This window comes from Sorex fumeus, unplaced genomic scaffold, assembly GCF_029834395.1.
Source record: "Sorex fumeus unplaced genomic scaffold, SorFum_2.1 ptg000036l, whole genome shotgun sequence".
Classification (NCBI taxonomy): Eukaryota; Metazoa; Chordata; class Mammalia; order Eulipotyphla; family Soricidae; genus Sorex; species Sorex fumeus.
In genome coordinates this window covers 14,549,607-14,572,897 of record NW_026606093.1, presented here as the reverse complement: position 1 = coordinate 14,572,897, position 23,291 = coordinate 14,549,607, and the positions used below count along the sequence as shown (strand labels likewise).

At 41.4% G+C, this 23,291-nt stretch overlaps 1 protein-coding gene across 1 annotated transcript in view; it reads right to left on the bottom strand.

Moving 5' to 3' along the window:
- The window catches only part of GLP2R (glucagon like peptide 2 receptor), an 88,390-nt gene that overhangs the window by 1,677 nt on the left and 63,422 nt on the right, over positions 1-23,291 (bottom strand). The window lies entirely within an intron of this gene.

Sequence of the window (23,291 nt, the reverse complement as noted above, 5' to 3'; positions counted from 1 at the left end):
TGCCCAAGTCAGCAGAGTCTTCAGAAGAGGCAGGCAACTATATTACCTGCATAAACTAGAATTAGCCATAGTGATTACATTAGCTTGTATTTCCATGAGGAAATTCAATACTTTTACAACTACCACCCATATCAGCCCTGTTTGCTTACTGCTAATAAATAATAAAATCCCATAGACGTGGCATCATTTGTTCGACCACACAAATAAGGTCACTCTCCCATTTCTGCTTCTCTGGAGTGAGTACTGAGACCCTTTTTTATTTTTTCATTTGACTTTCTGTTAAGGCTGTCAGTAATATGGCCTTCTTGCTCTTGAATGGTCATCACTACAATAGTTAGCACAAATGGTCAAAAGATTTAAGTTGTTTACAACATCTCAGGGGAGAAGGAGGAGTGCATTCTTTTTCACTGTGATTAGCCACATAGTTGATATCAACCTGAAAGTAATCCCATGAACATCTTTATAATGATCGAGGGAGCCCATCTGAAGAAGAAACCAACATAGGGAAAAGCAGAAAGAGAATGAAGGGACATATTTCAATGATCTGTGAGTATTCAGCTAAGGCTAATCCTCAAATTTTCCTTCTTTTATGGCCAGAGCTATAGTATAGCAGGTAGGGCATTTGCCTTCACACAGCCAACCAGGTTCAACTCCCAGCATCCCATATAGTCCCCCAAGTACCGCAAGGAGTAATTCCTGAGTTCAGAACCAGGAGTAACCCCTGAGCATCGCTGGCTGTGACCCAAAAAGCAAAAAAAAAAAAAGATTCCTTCTTTCTTCTTTCCTTTCTATGTAGAAAGGTATTTATTCAACCACTTATTAAGCGGACTGAAGCAGGCATGAACTCCACATTATTTTTTTTAATTTTGTATTGAATATCTGTGAGATAGACCATTACAAATCTGTTTATGATTGGGTTTCAGTCATACAGTGATCCAACACCCATCTCTCCATCAGTGTACATTTCCCACTACCAATGTTCCCCATTTCCTCCCACTATCTCCCATACCCCACCACCCCTTTATTTATTTTGAAAAGATACATCATAACATGCCAATGGTTTTCTATTACACATAGAGTGAGATACAATTTCCCATCCATGGAGGGCACGAAGGTGATCTGTGCTCTGTATGTATTATTTTTTGCTTCATTTTATACCATGTTTCCAACCACAAAGATCTGACTTTGTTTAGAATTCTTGTTCATTTATTATCTCTTGCTCTGTAACTTAGTATATCAAATTAATAAATATTTATCAACTCACAAACTTTCTGGCCAAGAATCTGGGAATATCAGTTCTAGACTACAGTCACTCTTATGGTTAAGATGTTGGCCAAAACTGGAACTACACATAATTTGAAGGTTTGGTTTGGCTTCTAAGATAGCAATCTCTTATGACTTCATCTCACAAGTCACACACTTTAATAACCACAATACCTTATTAACCAGACAGATAAACTATTTAATTGGAGGAAGTACCTCAAGGTTATGTCTAAGATGAAGATTATTTGAGGACATAATGGATAATGACTGCATGACCAAGTTCCTTCACACTTCCTATTTTCTGAAATATTTTACCCTCATATATATGCCTAACTGGCGTCTCAAAATTCAGATATTATTTCAAATGTCACCCAAGAGAGTTTGGTTCAACCACCCCAACTTTTAGCAGCCATTTAGTCACCATCAGAATATTATATTTTATATATTTTACAGCAAAAGAATAAATTCTTTTTTTTCCTTTTTGGGTCACACCCGGTGATGCTCAGGGCTTACTACTGGCTCATACACTCAGGAATAACTCCTGGCGGTGCTTGGGGGACCATATGGGATGCTGGGAATTGAACCTGGGTCGGCCTCGTGCAAGGCAAACACCCTACCCACTATGCTATCGCTCCAGCCCCATAAATTCTTATTTTCAACTTGCTTATTATCTGCCTTCTACTACCACATCTGTCACATCTGAAAACAATGGCTGGCATAGGAATTTAATAATATTTGTTAAATAATTAAGTGAGTAAGTGAGTTGGCTTTTTGTGTCTTACAATTGAAAGTCTTGCTATGTACAATGCCAGACCACTTCTAAAACATAACAGGACAGTTTCCTATGTATTCTGTTTTTAGTTTTTAGAATGTCAAGTCAAAAAGAAAATATTATTGACAAATTTTTATAGAATCATTGCTTAAATATTAGAAGTTTAAAATCAAAGACACTTTAGTTAATATTTGTTTCTATTGTCTTCTTTCAACTAAATGGTGATGATCACCATAACAGGTTGACTCTTCTTTTTACCTTATAATATTAATCTTACCCCTAATACTGGTAAGGATGCTTGTGCTGGAAAAGGTGTTGTAGTTTAAAAAAAAATTGATGGTTGCTGTTGTTTCTCCAACAACAATGACAACAATGCTCTGGAGGAATATTTGCATGTTCTTCCTTATGGAAACCGGAGATTTTCATTCTGATGGTCATAAATACCTGGATTTGGTCAAGTATGGAATTTTCCTTCTACATAAAACTAGCTATAAAACTAGTTATCCCCGGGAGCCAGAGAGATAAATACAGGAGGTAAGTCACTTGCTTTTCATGCTGCTATAGATGCCATAATCCTGGTTCAAATCCTGACACTACATGTTTTAAGCATGGCCGGAAATAACGCCTAAGCAGATCCAGGAAAAGTCCCTGAGCATTACCACATGTGTCCCAAGCACAAAACCACAACCAACCTAGCTAGTGCGACTTATAGCTTCAGTTAGGTTCATTTTTATGTATGTAATTTGGAGGTCCACAGCTGCTCTGGTAGGGCAGTAGGGCAGAGAGTGGATTTAAGCATGCCAGAAGTCTCACAAATGAGATCATAAAAGCAGGGATCCACATCAAAAATACCCCTTTCATTTCTTCAAGTTATTGATTTACTGTTTTAGGGATTTGGGGAAGTTTTGTATTATTCTAAATAAAGCATGGAAAAGAGTGGTCCTACAGAACATACAGCTTTTACTTCCTATTTTACCACTACTTGGAAATCTCCCCAAAGACTGTATGATAGCAGGAGGTTGGTTAACTCTCTAAGAAATAAGTCCTTGGTGGGGCTGGAGCAATAGTACAGCAAGTAGGTCACTTGCCTTGCACACAGCTAAGCCAACTTTGATCCCTGGCATCCCATATGGTCCCCTGAGCATTGCCAGAAGTAATTTCTGAGTGTATAAAAGGAATTCCTCCTGAGCATGACCAGTTGTGACAAAAGAGAAAGAAAGAAAGAAAGAAAGAAAGAAAGAAAGAAAGAAAGAAAGAAAGAAAGAAAGAAAGACCAGCGCTGTGACATCTTTGAAGACACTATTAGCTTCTATGTCATGAAGGGTTTTGCCAACATTTTCCTCAATGTATCATATAGATTCCGGTCTGATGTTGAGGTCTTTAATCCACTTAGATCTTACTTTTGTACATGGAGTTAGGCAGAGATCTGAGCCCATTTTTTTGCATATAGCCGTCCAGTTTTGCCAGCACAATTTGTTAAAGAGGCTTTCCCTGCTCCGCTTCACTTTTCTTGCCCCCTTATCGAAGATTAGATGCTCGTATGCTTGGGGGGGGGACATCAGTATATTCAACCCTGTTCCATTGGTCTACAGCTCTGCCTTTGTTCCAGTACCATGCTGTTTTAATTATTACTGCCTTATAGTAGAGTTTGAAGTTAGGGAGGTTGATTCCTCCCATTTTCTTTTTCCCAAGAATTGCTTTAGCTATTCGTGGGGGCTTATTGTTCCATATGAATTTCAGGAGTGTTTGCTCCAATTCTTTGAAGAATGTCATGGGTATCCTAATAGGGATTGCGTTGAATTTATACAGTGCTTTGGGAAGTATTGCCATTTTGACAATGTTAATTCTCCCGATCCATGAACAGGGGATATTTTTCCATTTCCTCGTATCCTCTTTTATTTCCTGAAGTAGAGTTTTGTAGTTTTCTTTGTACAGGTCCTTTACTTCCTTAGTTAAGGTGATTCCTAGGTACTTGATTTTCTGGGGCACAATTGTGAATGGGATTGTTTTCTTCATGTCTTTTTCTTCTCTTTCACTATTTGCATATAGGAAAGCCATGGACTTTTGGGCATTGATTTTATAACCTGCCACTTTACTATACAAGCCTATTGTTTCTAGAAGTTTCTTGATAGAGGTTTTAGGGTTTTCTAAGTATAGTATCATATCATCTGCGAATAGTGAGAGCTTGATTTCTTCCTTTCCTACCTGGATGCCCCTAATACCCTTTTCTTGCCTAATCGCTATTGCAAGTACTTCCAATACTATATTGAACAGCAGTGGAGAGAGTGGGCATCCTTGTCTCGTCCCTGATCTTAGAGGGAAGGCTCTCAGTTTTTCGTCATTGAGGATGATGCTTGCTGTAGGCTTGTGGTAGATGGCTTTAACTATATTGAGAAAAGTCCCCTTTATCCCCATTTTGGCTAGGGTTTTCATCATAAATGGGTGCTGGATCTTGTCAAATGCTTTCTCTGCATCTATTGATATGATCATATGATTTTTATCTTTTCTTTTGTTGATGTGGTGGATTATGTTGATTGATTTCCTAGTGTTAAACCAGCCGTGCATCCCCAGGATGAATCCTACTTGGTCATGGTGTATGATCTTTTTGATGAGTAGTTGAATTCTATTTGCTAGTATTTTGTTGAGAATCTTCGCATCCGTGTTCATCAGGGATAACGGCCTGTAGTTTTCTTTTCTCATGGTATCTTTGTTTCCTTTTGGTATTAGAGAGATATGGGCTTCATAGAAACTGTTTGGGAGAGTTTCAGTTTTTTCAATTTCCTGAAAGAGCTTGAGAAGAACTGGCAGCAGGTCCTCTTTAAATGTTTGGAAAAATTCGCTAGTGATTCCATCTGGGCCCGGGCTTTTGTTTTTGGGAAGGCTTTTGATTGCAGTTTCTATTTCGTTGATATTAATAGGTCTATTCAGATACTCCAGGTCTTCTTGATTCAGCTTTGGGAGATTATAGGAGTCCAGGAATTTGTCCATTTCTTCTAGGTTCTTTTGTTTCGTGGCATACAGACTTTGAAAACAGAGATAGATAAATGGGACTATCTTAAACTAAGAAGCTTCTGCACCTCAAAAGAAACAGTGACCAAAATACAAAGACAGTCAACTGAATGGGAAAGGATATTCGCCAACTACACATCTGATAAGGGGTTAATTTCAAGGATATACAAAATACTGGTTCAACTCCACAAAAAGAAAACATTCAACCCCATCAAAAAATGGGGAGATGAAATAAATAGAAATTTTGACAAAGAAGAAATCCGAATGGCTAAAAGACACATGAGAAAATGTTCCACATCATTAATCATCAGGGAGATGCAGATCAAAACCACAATGAGGTATCACCTCACACCACAGAGACTGGCCCATATCCACAAGAACAAAAGCAACGGGTGCTGGCGCGGATGTGGTGAGAAAGGGACACTCCTTCACTGTTGGTGGGAATGCCGACTGGTTCAGCCCTTCTGGAAAACAGTATGGATGATTCTCAAAAAACTAGAAATTGAGCTACCATTTGACCCAGCAATACCACTCCTGGGAATATATCCCAGAGAGGCAAAAAAGTATAGCCGAAGTGACATCTGCAATTGTCTGTTTATTGCAGCACTCTTTACAATATCCAGAATCTGGAAAAAACCTGAGTGCCCGAGAACAGATGACTGGTTGAAGAAACTCTGGCACATTTACACGATGGAGTACTATGTAGCTGTTAGAAAAGACGAAGTCATGAAGTTTACATACAAGTGGTACTACATGGAAAGTATCATGTTAAGCGAAATGACTCAGAAAGAAGGGATAGACATAGAAATATTGCATTCATCTGGGGAACATAAAGTAACAAAATAGGAAACTAACACCCAAGTATGGCAGAGATTAGTACCAGGAATTTTACTCAATGACCCGGAGGACAATCACACATGTTAGGGGAAGGGGGAGCTCAGAAAGAGAAGGGAACACCAAATAAAGGGTGTTGGGAGGATCCGCCCACGATGGGAGAGCATGCTGAGGGTAGACTGTCGACCAGCATGATTGCCACTCAATGCCTCTTTTGCAGACCATGGCACTCAAAAGGAGAGAGAGGGAAATGCCCTGCCACAGAGGCAGGGTGGGATCGGGGCTGGGGCGGGGAGGGGATGCTGGGATCCGTGGTGGTGGGAAATGCGCATTGGTGGAGGGATGGGTGTTTGATCATTGTATAATCGAAACCCAAGCACAAAAATGTGTAAGTCTACAACTGTACCTCATGGCGCCTCACTATTAAAAAAAATATATAATAAAAAATAACGAAAGAAAGAAAGAAAGAAAGAAAGAAAGAAAGAAAGAAAGAAAGAAAGAAAGAAAGAGGGAGGGAGGGAGGGAGGGAGGGAGGAAGGGAGGGAGGAAGGAAGGAAGGAAGGAAGGAAGGAAGGAAGGAAGGAAGGGAAATAAGTCCTTGTAAGAGTGAAGCTCCCTCTAAAACAGCAAGAAAAAGAAGTTGTGAGGGTCTAAGCTGTTCTCTTTCATTTTCTTCATCAAATCACTATGATCTGTCTCATAAACGTATCCTCGAATGTATATTTTCTCTGCCTGTTGGGAGGGAGGGGAACTGTACAAGGATATTTAGAAAGTGCTCACTTTAAGTATGTCCTCTTATTCAGAGCTAGCACAAAACCTCCTCTGAGCCTTCATATCCTTAGCAGCATATAGTGCTAAGATGACTTCTAGCCAGCCACAAAACCAAATGGCCCACTAGGTCAAAAAAGACTGTTCTCTAGATTCCTTCCCTTCCTTAATGCATGTACTACTATACTACTCAAATACATAAATTGACCTTAATGTTTCCCTGTTTAAACCTGAGATGAAGTTACAACCCCTTCTACCAACATAATCCAGTGTAAGAGACTTTCTGAGATCTCCTAGCCACTGCTTTAGGAGGGTAAGTGTTTCCTAAGAACATTTGCTCTTAGAATGCTCTGAGATGTCAACCACCATTCTGTGAGACATCTAAGACAGAGATAGAGGCCGGCTATATGGAGGAGAAGTTTTCTATTGTCCATCAATCATTTGGACAGCAGTCACATGAATGACCCATCTTGGGTGTTCCAGTCCCAACAAGCCTTCAGATATTTCTCACATTTATTTTGGTTTTTGAACCACACCTGGAAGTGCTCAGGTCTTACTCCTGGTTCTGCACTCAGGGATCACTCCTGGCAGGCTTGGGAGACCATATGGGATGCTGGGAATCAAATCTAGGCTAGCCACGTGCAAGGCAAGCACCCTACTTGCTGCAGTACTATTGCTCCATCATCTCTTCCCCAATTTATATCTATAAAGAGGACCACAATTCTGAGAGCAGAGTGTTAACATGAAGCTTTTAACTAAGTGCCTATTTTTGCTATAAGTTTTCACTCTCATAAAATCATGAGATAATTGTTGATTATTAGTTTATGTTTGGAGGTAGTTTGTTCAGGATCTGGCCAACACATGGCTTCTCCTCCTTCTAGTACATCGGCAGCAGGGTAGGTGTGGTGAGAGGCTACAGCGAACAGAAAGGACCCCCCTCTACAGTCACAGATGCCAGCTGAGCACCTAGGAGAGAAAGGACTTGTATCTTTTTTTTTTTTGCTTTTTTGGGTCACACCTGGCAATGAACAGGGGTTACTCCTGGATCTGTACTCAGGAGTTACTCCTGGAGGTGCTCAGGGGACCATATGGGATGCTGGGAATAGAACCCAGGTCGGCCGCGTGCAAGGCAAACGCCCTACCTGCCATGCTATCTCTCCAGCCCTGGATTTGTGTCTTTAAAAGGAAGCAAGCAGTGAGACTTTAACTGTAACCCACACTCTGTTATGGCTGCTCATCCTGCAGGCACACCAGCAGCAGGGGTTGAGGCCTCCAAGGTGGCATCATTGGTGGGGCCACCAGTTAATTTATTCTTTCATAGTGCATGAACACTTATCTCAGTGTTCTACGCCAAATTCAAAGGCAGTCTGACTACTGCAACTACATTAGGCCAATAGTCCACTAGCCCATCCCAATCAAAATAGCTCCAAGCTCACCAAAATAAAGGTGAACACAAGAATCTACACAACCCCAATCTAGAACAGATACCCTGAATCAATGCCAGAGTCCCAACATTGTCACATAGGAGCAACAAAGAGGGAGGTAATATCTTTGAAGGAGAAAGAGGAGAACACCATCTACCAAGCTCCCCCAGAGTTCTCCCTGGCAGAGAGAGGGGAACACCAATAGTGAACTGGAAGGATCTACCCTCCGACTACTACAGCAACATGAGAAAACAGTGTAGATCCCCACCATGAGGAGTGGATGAAGAAAAGAGCCCTGAAGTCTCAACAGAGAATACCCACTTACATAATCTCTCTGATAAAGAATTCAGAGATGAAATGGTGAGGAAGTTCAGTGAGCTCAAAGAAACAGTGGAACCGATATCCAATAAAATACAGGATATATGATAGTAACAGTGTAATGCAGAGTCAATAAAACACAAGAGGAAATGATAGTATAAATAGAAAACTATAAACATAAGTGTCACTAATAAAAAATTTGGTATATGAAGTAAAAAGAAAAACAACTCAGTGGGTACCCTCAACAGTAGAATGACAACAGCCAAAGAATCAATGAGCATAAAGATAAGCCTGTAGAAAGCATCCAGGCAACAACAGAATATGAAAAAAAGACCTCAAAATAGCTCAAGGGCAGGTAAGAGATATGTGGGATGAATTCAGAAGGAACAACATAAGATTTACTGGAGTCCCAGAGGGACAGGGAAGCAAATCCAATGAGATAGTAACAGCTAAAGACATCATTGCTGAAGAGTTCCCAGAGCTGGAGAATGCCAACATACAGATTCAAGAAGCCCAAACGATACCAGCTAAGAGAGACCCTAATAAAGACTCCACAATATACCATAATCAGAACGATGAGTACCGTAGATAGAGACACAATACTGCAAGTAGCAAGATCAAAGAACAAAATCACATATAAAGGTGCATCCCTTAGATTTACAGCAGACTTAACAAATGAAACCCTCTGGGCCAAAAGACAGTAGTGGGATATAGTGAAAAAAATTCACTGACATGAACATCTCACCAAGAATATTTCATCCAGCTAGAATCCCGTTCAGATCTGAAGGGAAAATATACTAGTCATGGATAAAAAACAGTTCAGGAACTTCATAGACTCAAAATCAACTTTAAAAGAAAGACTGAAGGGGTTACTCTAAGACAAGTAAAACCCCACAAGCATAACAACCTTCCATAGAAAGATGGCACAGAACCCCATGACAATAATCTCTCTCAATGCCAATGGTCTAAATGCACCAATTAAGAGACACAGAGTGGCAAAATGGATTTAAAAATCAAATCCAATATTCTGCTGCTTACAAGAAACACATTTGAACAGTGGAGAAAATACACTCAAGTCAAAGGATGAAAAACAATTTTTCAAGAGAACAATTCCTTTGAAACAGCTGTGGTGGTCATACTAGTATCTGTCAACATAAATTTCAGGCTGGAAAATATTAGAAAGGACAGTGAAACCATTTATTAATAATCAAAGAATATGTACATCGGGAAGAAATTAAACTCCTAAACATATATATATATATGTATATATATATAAAATGAGGAGCCAGGAAAATAATTAAAGTATCTGCTAATATAGCACAACGGTAGGGCATTTGCCTTGCATGCAGCCAATATGGCCGACCCGAATTCGATTCCTCCACTCCCATCTCGGAGAGCCCAGCAAGCTACCGAAGAGTATCTCGCCCTCATGGCAGAGCCTGGCAAGCTACTCGTGACATGTTTCGATATGCCAAACACAGTAACAACAAGTCTCATGATGGAGATGTTACTGAGCCCACTCGAGCAAATCGATGAACAATGGGAGGACCATGTTCCGTGTTCTGCTAATAGACTTCAAGGAGGACATTGGTAGCAACACAATAGTAGTCGGAAAATTCAACACCTTCTTGTCTCCATTTGATAGATCAAGGAGACTAAAACTCAACAAGGCTCTGAAGGAAAAAATGGAAGAAAAAGGGCTAGTAGATATATACAGGTCTTTTTATTCCCCAAAATCTGAATACACACTCTCCTCCAATGCACGTGGAATATTTTACAAGGTGGACCAGATGCTGGGCCAGAAAACACACCTTAGTAAAATTAAGAAGATTAAGTAAAATTAAGAAGATTGTATCAATTATCTTTTCAGACCATGATGCACTGAAAATAGAAGTTAACCACACACAGAAATGTAGAAACAAGCCAAGCACCTGGAAATAAAACAGCTCATTGCAGAACAACCACTGGGATAGAGAGGAAATTAAAGAAAAAATCAAAAAAATTCTGGAAACAAATGAAAATGAGGATACGAGCTACCAGAACTTGTGGGACACAGCTAAAGCAGAATTAAGAGGAAAGTTTATAGATCTGCAAGCATTTGTAAATAAAGGGTACACATAAATAACTTGACTTAACAGCTTAAGATCTCAGAAAATGAGTATCAAAAGGAGACCACCCAGGCAGGTAGAAAGAAATAATAAAACTTAGAGCAGAAATCAACAAGCTAGATTCCCATAAAAACAATGCAAAAGATCATTGAAACCAAGAGCTGGTTCTTTGAAAAAATAAACAAGCTCAATAAACTACTAGCAAGACTCACAAAGAAAGAGAGAGAGAAACACACACACACACAGAGAAATCTAATAAATCAAATCAGAAATGAAAGGGGGGACTTGATGACTTGATCACTTGATATCCCGTTACTTATCGATTTGCTCGAGCGGGCACCAGTAACATCTCCATTCATCCCTGTCACGTGCTAGTGTAGCCCAATGGCATCTGCTCATTCTAGGAACACAAAGAGCCTCAAACCAATTGTTAAGTGTCTTGACGAAGAAGTCTGACCATCTCATAGGTGGGTGGCCACGCAACCTTTTGACGTCCCATGGAATCCAGTCAGTAATGGCTCTAGTCTAGTGGTCATCTCTAAATCTCATTACGCGTTCAGCCCATCTGATTTTTGATGCCTTGGCAAACGAGACAGCATCCCTGATTCTTGAGCATTGATGGAGGTTGGAACTCCAGGTTCTTTCTCTCATTTGAGTGAAACGTGATACTCCAAGCATAGCTCTTTCGATTCACTCCCTTTCCTTCCCATTCCAGTCATCACATGACGTTCTCTAGGGTGGCACTGAAGAGTTTTGGTGAAATAGTATCATCCTGCCAAACCCCTCTCTTGACATCGATGATCACTTCTTTGTAGAATGGTGAGATCCTGGTATTGAATTCGTAATACAGCTCACAGAGGATCCTGATGTATTGAGTTTGAACACCCTGATTGGCTAGGGCTTCGATGACCACTTCCATCTCAACAGAATCAAAGGCCTTATTTAAATCAATGAATGTGAGACAGAGCAGCATCTTGAACTCCCGAGAAACCTCAATGAGCTTGTTTATTGTGAGGATATGGTCAATTGTGCTGAATCCTTTGTGGAACCCGGCTTGCTCACATGGTTGTCCTTCATCTAGTGTTCTGCCAATCCTATCCAGGATGACTTGAGTGAACAGCTTGTAGATGACAGACAATAGGCAGATCGGGCAATAGTTGCCAATGCTGTGGATGTCTCCCTTTTTGTACAATAGTACAGTCCTACTGGTTTTCCATTGGGACAGAACCTTGCATTCAGACAGGTAGCGTGTGAAGAGCCGAGCCAGTGTATTGATGAGTACTGATGGTAGGTTCTTCAGGTGTTCAGGTCTGACCTTGTCTGGGTCGGGTGCTCTTTGTTTCTTTACCGATGAGATGGTGTGTCGGATTTTGGAAGGGAGAACGTTGGGAACGACATATCCATCCTGCGGAATTTGTGGGCAGGTGGACATGGCTATCAAAGAGATCTGAGTAGAAGTCATGAATTATTTTCTCCATTGCCCTTCTGGAATATGTGATAGATCCATAAGGACGTCAGAGGGCAGTCATCTTGGTCTTGTAGTTGGTGAAGGACAGGCGGGCGTTGAGAATTCTTTTCCCAGCTTCTGCTGCATCTATCAGCACTGCTGCTCTTCTCTCTTTGAGGTCTTCCTTGATTGCTTCTCTGCACTGCTTTGTGAGCTCAGACATTCACTTGCAGTTGCCTGAAGCATGCGCCAAGCCATGTTGGCAAATAAGCTCAAGAGTGTTCGAAGACAGGCATCTCTTTTTTTGTGGTTATCTCTCTCTTGGCATTCCTCGCACAATCATGGAGGTGCTGAAACACTCGATCATATTCCTCGTCAATGTTTCAACAACAGCATCTTCCCATGTTGCCGCAACAGAGCCAAAGAGCTCCCAGTTGGTGGACGTACTGGGAATTCTCTTCTTAAACTTTGCAGTCCTTTCTCCCTGCTCTGTGAAGTAGAATTTTGCACGAAGGAGGCAGTGGTCCGATCCCATTTGGAATTTTGGGACAACAGTGCCATCGGTCAGGCAAAACTGTCAATTGAATATGATGTGGTCAATTTCGTTGTGGAACCATCCACTGGGAGACTCCCATGTCCAAGGTTTAGATTCGGCCTTCTGAAACTGAGTTACCATGGATGGTTTTGGTCGACATGATAAACTCAAACAGTCTCTCACCCTGCTCGTTCCATTACAGGCCATGGGTCCCCATGTGGAGTTCTTCAGTTGAACTTCTCAGTCCAATCTTGGTATTAAAATCATTGATCTTGTAGATCACTGATCTTGTAGAAGGTGTGGTCTTCTTTATAAAACTTTTCCAGCTCCATGTAGAACTTTTCAATTTCTCCTTCATCACAATTGGATGTTGGTGCATAGACAACGAAGATAGAAACTGTTGGCAATGAGCCACTTCTATTCAAGTGTAATCATCCAATTCGGGTTGTTAGACATTTGCATGAATCAATGCTCATGGCTAAGTTCATGTTGACAAGGACACTGACACCACCAATGCCTCTTTTGTCGCAAAAGGGGGGACATCACAACAGAAACCACAGAAATTCAAAAGATCATCAGAGATTACTTTGAGAGTCTGTATACCATAAAACAAAAGAACCTAGAAGAAATGGATAAATTCCTGGATTCCTATAACCTTCCATATCTGAACCAAGAAGGCTTGGAATGCCTGAATAGACCTAACACTCTCAGGAAATTGAACTGGAGATCAAAATTCTTCCAAAAACCAAAAGCCCAGGTCCAGGTGGTGATTTTTTCCAAATCTTTAAAGAGGACCTATTGCTGGTCCTTTTCAATTTTTTCCAGGAAATTAAAGACACAGAAACACTTCCAAACGGTTTCTATGAAGCACATATGAACCTGATACCAAAAGCAGACAGAGACACTACAAAAAAGAAAATGACATGCTGATATTCCTGATTAATACACATGCAAAAATCCTCAACAAAAATTTTAGCAAATAGAGCCCAACTACTCATCAAAAAGATCATATACCATTACCAAGTGGGATTTATCCCGGAGATACAAGGATAGTTTAACATTCACAAGTTAATCAACATAATTCATCATATTAATAAAATAAATGATAGCAGTAATTTGTAACAATGACAATAAGTGACTAAATCATGTTCCCATGAAATAAGTGTAATAATAGGCTAGGTTTCTTTCGCAGAAATATGTCCCACATAGTGTCACATGAGTTTTTGTTCCACTGATAATCTTGAGTGTTGGAGATAAGCTGATTAAGTGTTCACAAGATCAGTCACACTCCTAAAAAGAGATCATTCTCTATTTTTCCCCTTCTAGGCTGACTTTAGTCAACAAGACACCATCTACTACCAAACACTGACAAAACATCTGTGTCTTTTTGCTTTGTTTTTCTAGCTTTGTTTTATATAAAAAGGTTTGGACAAAATAACATAGGCAGTACAAATAAATAAACGTTAGTTTTTGAAATCTTTCAAACAATTGAAATAAATTAATCATGGTTTCAAAATAAAGACAATTCTATCTTAAATAAACGCCAATGCACATCATCACACACTCAATGAGGAGAAAAAACTACTGTCCAATTTCTCAGACCACAGACTTGATACCCTTGGCTGCTGGTGAGTGGACAATAGGTGAACACTTTTTCTATGCTTTATCCATAGAATCATAGTCCCTGACACTGTCAGAAGCCAGTGGCTTCCCTCCTCTGACGAAGAGAACCTAGAATCACCTAGTTCTGAACCTTGCAGGGTACTTGTGCATAGAGATCACACTCAAAGATTGAACCTCAGCAAGAAAATCTTATCTCTGTGTATGAACCTGTTTAAGTTTTTCTTTAATTCAAAAACCTCATGTGGGGGGTATGGTGCCGCCAGCAGGTCAATCTATACCTGTAAGGTGAGTGCATTAGCAGCCTGATGGCACCTTTAGACTTCCAGATACCCCCAAATTGCTGCTGTGCCTTTGGCCAGACCCCAAAAACTTGGGGCAAAGTTTACCAAGAAAGTAAACGGCCAAAAGTTAGGTATGTGGGAAACACACCCACAAACCACCTCTGGCTCAGCTATATAATTGGAGGCATGGCCTCTCTGGTTCCTGATTGAACAGCTTAATGGCCATGATCCCAAAGACTCAGAAACAAATCTCAAAACCCAGCAGCTTTTGGCAGAAATGCGTCCGGTCCCTGCAGGAGGTTACCGGTGCTGGGCCAACCCAGGTGGGAATAGGTTTCGTGCCTTGGCCTGTTCCCCCTGGTGGCCTGGTGGCCACCATCCTCCAGAGGCCACTGGACAGTCAGGTTTGGGCCCGTAGTGACAAGACACGCAGGGCCTCACGGGATGGAGGTGGAGCTGGTCCTGTCCTCCCCACCCCAACGAGACCCCAAGTCATCGCCCACGAATGGCCTCTCTGGCTCCTGATCAAGCTGCTTAATGGCCATGATCTCAGAGACTCAGAAACAAATCTCGAAACCCAGTGGCTTTTTGCAGAAATGCGTCGAACCCCACAGAAGGTTACTGTTGCCGGGCCACCCCAGGGGGGAAAGGGTTTTGTTACTCCACCTGCTCCCCCTTGGCGGCTTGGTGGCTGTCATCCTCCAGAGGTCATTGGACAGTCAGGCTTGAGCCCACAGTGACAAAACTTGTTGGGCCTCATGGGATGGGGGTGGAGCCAGTCCTGTTCTCCCTGTCCCAACGAGACCCCAAGTTATCGTCCACAAACGGCCTCTCTGGCTCCTGATCTAGCTGCTTAACGGCCATGATCCCAGAGACTCAGAAACAAATCTTGAAACCCAGCGGCTTTTGGCAGAAATGCATCTGGACCCCGCAGTAGGTTACTGTTGCTGGGCCACCCCAGGGGGGAAGGAGTGTTGTCCCTCTGCCTGCTTCCCCCTGGCGGCTCGGTGACCATCATCGTTTAGAGGCCATTGGACAGTCAGGTTTGGGCCCACAGTGACGAGACATTTTGGGCCTCGTGGGATGGGGTGGAGCTGGTCCTGTCCTCCCCACCCCAACGAGACCCCAGGTCATCGTTCACGAACAGCCTTTCTGGCTCCTGATCAAGCTGCTTGATGGCCATGATCCCAGAGACTCAGGAGCAAACCTTTGAAACCAGCAGGTTTTGGCAGAGATCCCTCCAGATTTAAGTGTTGGAGTTTTGGAATTTCAAGATCGCGCAGCCACTACTGCAGCCATGCGACATCATGTGTTATTCATGGCCAGCAATGGAAAGCAGGTTGTCTACTGTTGCCTTTTCAGCGGATCTGAGTGTTGGGGTAGGATCTCAAATGGTAATGGTGGGTCTGGTGTCAAAATATTGGGTGTGATCAAAGTGGAGAGAGAGTGATGTGGAGATTGTCTGCCCCACAGGTGGCAGGGTGTGGGATGGGGGTGTACTGGGGTTGTTGGGGGTGGAGAGTGGGCACTGGTGAAGGTATGGGTGTTTCATTGTGTGACCGGGACTTAGGCCCAAGAGCTTTGTGGCTGCTCTCGTGGTGATTCAATAAATAAAATTATAAAAAAAAATAAAGAAAAAGTTAGGTGGAGTTCACGCACAATTCAATCAGCTAACCAGTGGCTGAATAAATAGCGGTACTCCTACATAAAAAAAAAGTCATTTTGAAAAAAACAAATTCATGTCTTTCATCCTTAAAATGACATAAAGCCTGAAGCAGGGTCTCTTTCTGTTCTCTGATCTGTATCAAGTCAACCCTTCACATAGCTGCTGATTTTCACTAGTATTTCCTCATAGATGGGGAAATGGAAGAAAGAGAAATCACAGACACCATTCCTATGCAGGTGAAATAAATTCTCAGTGTATAGTATGTTTTTTCTTATTTTCCAGGATAAGATTATTGTTTTTAGGCAGCTTTGTCCCATCTTGCAATTTTTATTGTTGCTCTTGGGGGGTAGAATTTCATATTCTTCCCTTCTCTATTCCATAATTCCTGCCTTGTACTACTGCTTTTATATGGTTGGTTCTAAAGTATGGGATCTCTGCTGTGTTTACTCTGTTTACAGTCAACTTTAGCATCATTGGCTTTCAGTAATAAGTCATCCTCACCATCCTTATTCATTTTTTACAATCATTTTATTATTTTTATTTTGCTAACTGAATCACTGTGAGATAGTTACAAAGCTTTCATGATTGAGTTTAAGTCATAAAATGATTGAACACCCATCCATTCACCAGTGCACATTTCCCACCCCTAATGTCCCTAATATCTCTTCCGCCACCTCCAACCCACCCAACCCCTGCCTCTATGGTAGACAATTTTCTTCTTAGTCTCTCTCTTTCTGCTTTTGGGCACTATGGTTTGCAATACAGATACTGAGAGACCATCATGTTTGGTCCTTTATCTACTTTCAACACACATCTCCCATCCCAAGCGATCTCTCCATCCATCATTGACTTAGTGATCCCTTCTCTATCCCAGCTGCCTTCTCCCCCAGCTCCTGAGGCAGGCTTCCAACCATGGAGCAATCTTCCTGGCTCTTACCTCTATTATCCTTGGGTGTCAGTCTCATATTATGCTATTTTATATTTCACAAATGAGTGCAGTCATTCTGTGTCTGTCTCTCTCTTTCTGACTTGGTTCACTTAGTATGATACTCTCCATGACCATCTACTTAGAAGCAAATTTTATGATTTTATCTTTCCTAACAGCTTCATAGTATTCCACTGTGTAGATGTACCAAAGTTTCTTTAACCAGTCATTAGTTTTCAGTCACTGGGATTGTTTCCAGGTTCTGCCTATTGTAAACAGTGCTGCAATGAACATACAGGTGCGGATGTCACTTCGACTGTCATTTTTGCACCCTAAGATATATTCCCAGAAGTAGTATTGTTGGGTCATATGGAAACTCAATTTCTAAGTTTTTGAGGAATGCCCATATTGTTTTCTAGAAAATCTGAACCAGTCAACGTTCCTACCAGCAATGAAAGAGAGTCCCTTTCTCCCCACATTATTGCTGGCATTCTTGTTCTTTTCAATGTGTGCTAGTCTCTGCAGTGTAAGATGATATCTCATTGTTGTTTTGATTTGTATCTCCCTGATGATTAGTAGTGTAGAGACTTTCATGTGCCTTTTGGCCATTTGTATCTATTTTAGGAAGTTTCTGTTCATTTCTACTCCCCATTTTTTATGGGGTTGAAGGTTTTTTCTGGAGTGATATTACAGTGGGGAGGGCGTTTGCCTCGCATGCTGCCGACCCAGGTTTGATTCCTCTGCCCCTCTTGAAGAGCCTGGAAAGCTACCAAGAGTATCTTGCATGCACTGCAAAGCCTGGAAAGCTACCCGTGACGTATTCGATATGCTAAAAACAGCAACAACAAGTCTCACAATTTGTTGTGAGATGTTACTGGTGCCTGCTCGAGCAATGAACAACTGGAGGACAGTGCTACAGACAGTGCTACAGTTCCACCAATGTCTTGTATATCCTAAATAGTAGCCCCTTATCTGATGGATATCAGGTAAATAATTTTCCCATTCAGTGGACTCTCTCTGTACAGCCACTTTAACCAAGACTGAATCTGAGAATTGTCTCCCCTCCCCTCCCCTCCTATCTCTTCCCTACCCCTCCCCTTACCTCCCTTCTCTCCTCACTTCTCCTCTCCTCTCTCCTTCTATGTGCTACTGTTGGAATAATCAGGATCATACACATTTGGTTGTAGGATTTAGGGACTTTGGGGGGCACATTGTTGGTTCTAGTGCCAAGTATCTTTGGCTGCAGAGCTTACATATGTCTGGTTCTAGTGCTCCAGAGATTGTATACATTCTATTGCAGCCCTCAGAGTCGCAGAGAGCAGAGCTATTGGGACCATTCTTAGCACATGTACGTAGTACCATGGATTGAATTCATGACCCTATGCTTGCAAGGCAGACGCTTTTGCTTCTAGCTACCCTAGACACTTGAGACTTGTTTTCAATACTAGAATGCAGTAGAACTGTGTGATTTTTAGGCTATGGCATTTAAAAGTCATGGGAATGACTTCGGTTGTGTTACTGGAGTCCTAAATTGCCATGTTAAACTACCTCGTGAATTCATTGAGACTCTGATGAGGAAAACGAGACAAGGCCAATGATAAGACCAGATTTACCTCAGTCAGTGTTTGAAGGATCAAAAGCAATAAGAACCTGAAAAGTGAGGTTGAGATGAGATATTAAGCTGCTACAGAACTTTAACCAGAATATGGAGTCAGAGCAATAGCACAGTGGGTAGGGATCTTGTCTTGCATGCAGTCAACGCAGATTTGATAGCTGGCACTCCCTATGATGCTCCAGTCCACTAGGAGTGATCCCTGAGTGCAGAACTAGGTTTAGGCCTTGAACACTGCCAGGGGTGGCACCCACCTCCAAAATAAAGGAAAAGAAGGAATGAAAGAATAATTTAACTAAAATAAAGTCATTCCAGACTTTATTTTGAAATAAGAAATAAAGCTGCCATAGAAATTTAACCCACATATTGCTGAATGTCTTTCGATGTGTTTCGAGTTTCAGAGTCCCCTGATCTTCTCACTGACTCTGGCCAAGTTTTGTTGTGTTCTCAGTATGCCACCTAAGCATAGACAATGTACATTTAACAAAATATTCTGAAAACTCCGGAAAATCAGACTTACTAAACGGCTTCATGTTAGCACTCACAGTATGATCATGAGTCACACCAGCTGTTTACAGCTCAGGGAACAAACCACTTTTCCCATTTTAGTTATTGAGTCATTCAGGCAGGAGGTGAGAGGCAACAAAAAATTTCTGTCTATACACTCTTCAATGACAAAGCTGTTAAAGTCTGCTGGTAGAAAAAGTTTATTTTCAGCTCTGGATTCTCTTAATTTTGAGCTGGTTTGAATTACAGACATTTGTATTCTCTAAAATCAAGAAACAACTTGACTTTCCCTGCAAACGCACCCCAGGCATCTTCTATGACCCTGGGACGCTCTCATCCCTGAGCCTCTTCCTGTTTGTCCCCAATGCTGTGCCCCGTCTTTTTCCACTCCCAGGTCAGTGACTCAAACCCGGTATTTGGCTTTCCCTGGAAATGCACCCCAGGTGTCCTCTAGGCCGCAGGTAGTTAGCCCATACCCAGCAATCTCTTGTAACAGCCTGTCTCCAAACCCTCATGAAGAAACAATGCAAATCACCACCACGAGGGGAGGATGATGAAAAGAGTCCAGAAGCCTTACTAGATACTGCTCACCTAAGTGACCGCTCTTAGAAAGAATTCAGATATGAAGTAATGAAGATGTTCAATGAACTCAGTGAAACAGTGAGACAGATATCCAGTAAATTAAAGGAGGACATGAAAGAAACAATGGATCGGAGAATTGAGGAAATCCAGGAAGAAATGAAAGCAGAAATTGGTAAGCTACACACAGAAATGTCACGAATCAAAGATTCCGCAGATGAAATAAATAACTCAGTCTGTGCTCTCAACAGTAGAATAGCCACAGCTGGTGTGGGCACGGCCATGGCTCCAGAAGCACAAGGACTTAATGAAGAGCCTGGCAGCTTGCGGCAGAAAAGTGAATGGACTATGTATTAATCCATGCCACCATGCTTTCCCAGAGGGGAAAGGGTGTTGCTCCCTTCTGCCTTTTTCCCTCTGGAAAGAAAGATGGCAGCCGCTTCGGAGCTTTATGGAAAGCCAGGTATGAGACAGTCGTGAAGGGGTGACTGAAACCTCATGGGAAGGGAGGCATTCCTGGCTCGTCCTTCACACCCTACTGAGGTCATGAGTTGCCCCCCCATGAGTGGCTCTCTTGCACAGCCATGGCTCCAGAGCCACAGAAACCAATCTCATAATTATCTGACTCTCAGTAGAAATACTTCAGGCCTAATAAGTAAAATACCTGAAATCCAAAATCGCGCAGCTGCTATTGCGGCTGCACAACATCATTTGATTCTTGTAACCAGCTGTAGAAAACAAATTATTCCACAAAAAAAAAAACAACTGGCGTTGCCATACTAGTATCCAACAACATAAATTTCAGGTTGAAAAAGATTAGAAGGGACAGCGAAAGCTATTTTCTATTCATCAAGGGATACATACAACAGGAAGAAATCACACTCTTAAATGTATATGCACCTAATGAGGGAACAGCTAAATATTTAAAACAACTGCTAACAGATTTTAAGGAGAACATTGCTAGCAACACAATAGTAGCCAGAGATTTCAACATTGCCTTATTACCTCTGGATAGATCAACAAGAACAAAACTCAGCAAGGAAACATTGGCTTTGAAGGAAAAAATAGAAGAGAGAGGGCTTATAGACCTATACAGGGCTTTATACCCCCAAAAGAAAGAATACACATTCTTCTCCAGTTTACACATAACATTTTCCAAATAGACCATGTGCTAGGCCACAAAACATACCTCAAAAGAATCAGGAAGATAGAAATAGTATCAACAATCTTTTCAGACCATGATACACTGAGAATAGAAGTGAATCACACACAGACACAGAAAACCAAATCAAACACCCGGAAATTAAACAACTCAATGTTGAACAATGAGTGGGTCAGGAAGGAAGTCAAGGACAAAATCAAATGATACCTGGAAACAAATGAGAATGAAGACACGAGCTACCAGAACCTATGGGATGTAGCTAAAGCTGTGTTAAGAGGAAAATTTACAGCTCTGCAAGCATTTCTCAGGAAGGAAGAAAGGGCCCATATAAACAACTTGACTTCACAACTTAAGATCTTAAAAAAGGAACAAAAAAGGAGGCCAAACCAGGCAGAAGGAAATAGATCATAAAAGTTAGAGCAGAAATCAAAGACATGGAAACCAAAAAAAAAAAATCTGAAAGATCAATGAAATCAAGAGCTGGTTCTTTGAGAAAATAGACAAGATAGATAAAAACTCACAAAGAAAGAGAGAGAGAACCCTACTGAACCAAAGCAGAAATGTGAAGGGGGATATCACAACAGAAACCAAAGAAATTCAAAATATCATCAGAGACTACTTTGAAAGTCTATATGCCGTGAAACAAGAGAACCTAGGAGAAATGGATAAATTCCTAGATTCCTGTAATCTCCCAAGGCTGAATCAAGAAGATCTAGAGTACCTGAATAGTCCTATTAACAGTAAGGAAATTGAAACTGTAATCAAAAGTCTTCCCCAAAACAAAAGCCCAGGTACAGGAGGACTCACTAGCTAATTTTTCCAAAGATTTAAAAAGGACCTATTGCCAGTTCTTCTCAAGCTTTTCCAGGAAATTGAAGAATTAGAAACTCTCCCAAACAGTTTCTATGAAGACCATATCTCTCTAATACCAAAAGGAAAAAGGACACCACAGGAAAAGAAAACTACAGATATCCTTGATGAACACAGATATGAAGATTCGCAACAAAATACTAGCAAATAGTATTCAACAACTTATCAAAAAGATCATACACCATGACCAAGTGGGATTCATCCCGGGAATGCAAGGATGGTTTAACATTTGGAAGTCAATCAACATAATCCATCATAACAATAAAAGAAAAGATAAAAACCATATGATCATATCAATAGATGCAGAGAAAGCATTTGACAAGATCCATTACCCATTTATGATGAAAACACTCGCCAAAATGGGGATAGAGGAGACTTTCCTCAATATAGTTAAAGCCATGTACCACAAGCCTACAGCAAGCATTATCCTCAATGGGGTAAAACTGAGAGCCTTCCCTCTAAGATCAGGGATGAGACAAGGATGCCCACTCTCTTCACTACTGTTAATTATAGTGCTGGAAGTACTTGCAATAACAGTTAGGCAAGAAAAACATATTAAGGGCATTCAGGTAGGAAAGGAAGAAATCAAGCTCTCAGTATTCATGGATGACATGAAACTATACTTAGATAACCCTAAAACCTCTACCAAAAAACTTTCAGAAACAATAGACTTGTATAGTAAAGTTGCAGGCTATAAAATCAATATCCAAAAGTCCATGGCTTTCCTATACCCAAATAGTGAGAGAGAAGAAAGTGACATAAATAAAAACCCCATTCACAATTGTACCCCAGAAAATCAACTACCTAAGAATGAGCTTAACAAAGGAATTAAAATACCTGTAGAAAGGAAAGTACAAAACGCTACTTCAGAAAATAAAGAGTACACGAGAAAATGGAGATATCCCCTGCTCATGGATTGGGAAATTAACATTGTTAATACGGCAATACTCCCCAAAGCATTGCACAAATTCAATGTGTTCCCTATAACGATACCCATGACATTCTTCAAAGAAATGGAGCAAGCACTCCTGAAATTCATATGGAACAATATGCACCCACAAATAGCTAAAGCAATTCTTGGGGAAAAGAAAATGAAAGGAATCAGCCTCCCTAACTTCAAACTCTATTACAAAGCAGTAATAATTAAAAGAGAATGGTACTGGAACAAAGGCATAGCTGCAGACCAATGGAACAGGGTTGAATAGACTGACATCTCCCCCCAAACATATTGTCATCTAATCTTTGATAAGGGAGCAAGAAATGTGAAGTGGAGCAAGGAAAGACTCTGTAACAAATTGTGCTGACAAAACTGGACAGCTACATGCAAAAAAAAAGAGGGCTCAGATCTCTGCCTAACACTACGTACAAAAGTAAGATCAAAATAGATTAAAGAGAAAGAAAGATGGCGGCCGCACGGGAGCCTTGTGGAAAGCAGGTTTGAGCCGGGCTCGGGGGAGCGGCGGGGACCTCATGGGAAGGGGGGCTTTGTGGGCCGTCCCCCACGCCCCACCGAGGTCGCCAGCTGCCCCCCACGAGCGGCTCTCCGGCACGGCCACGGCCCCGGAGGCACAAGGACTTAGCACAGAGA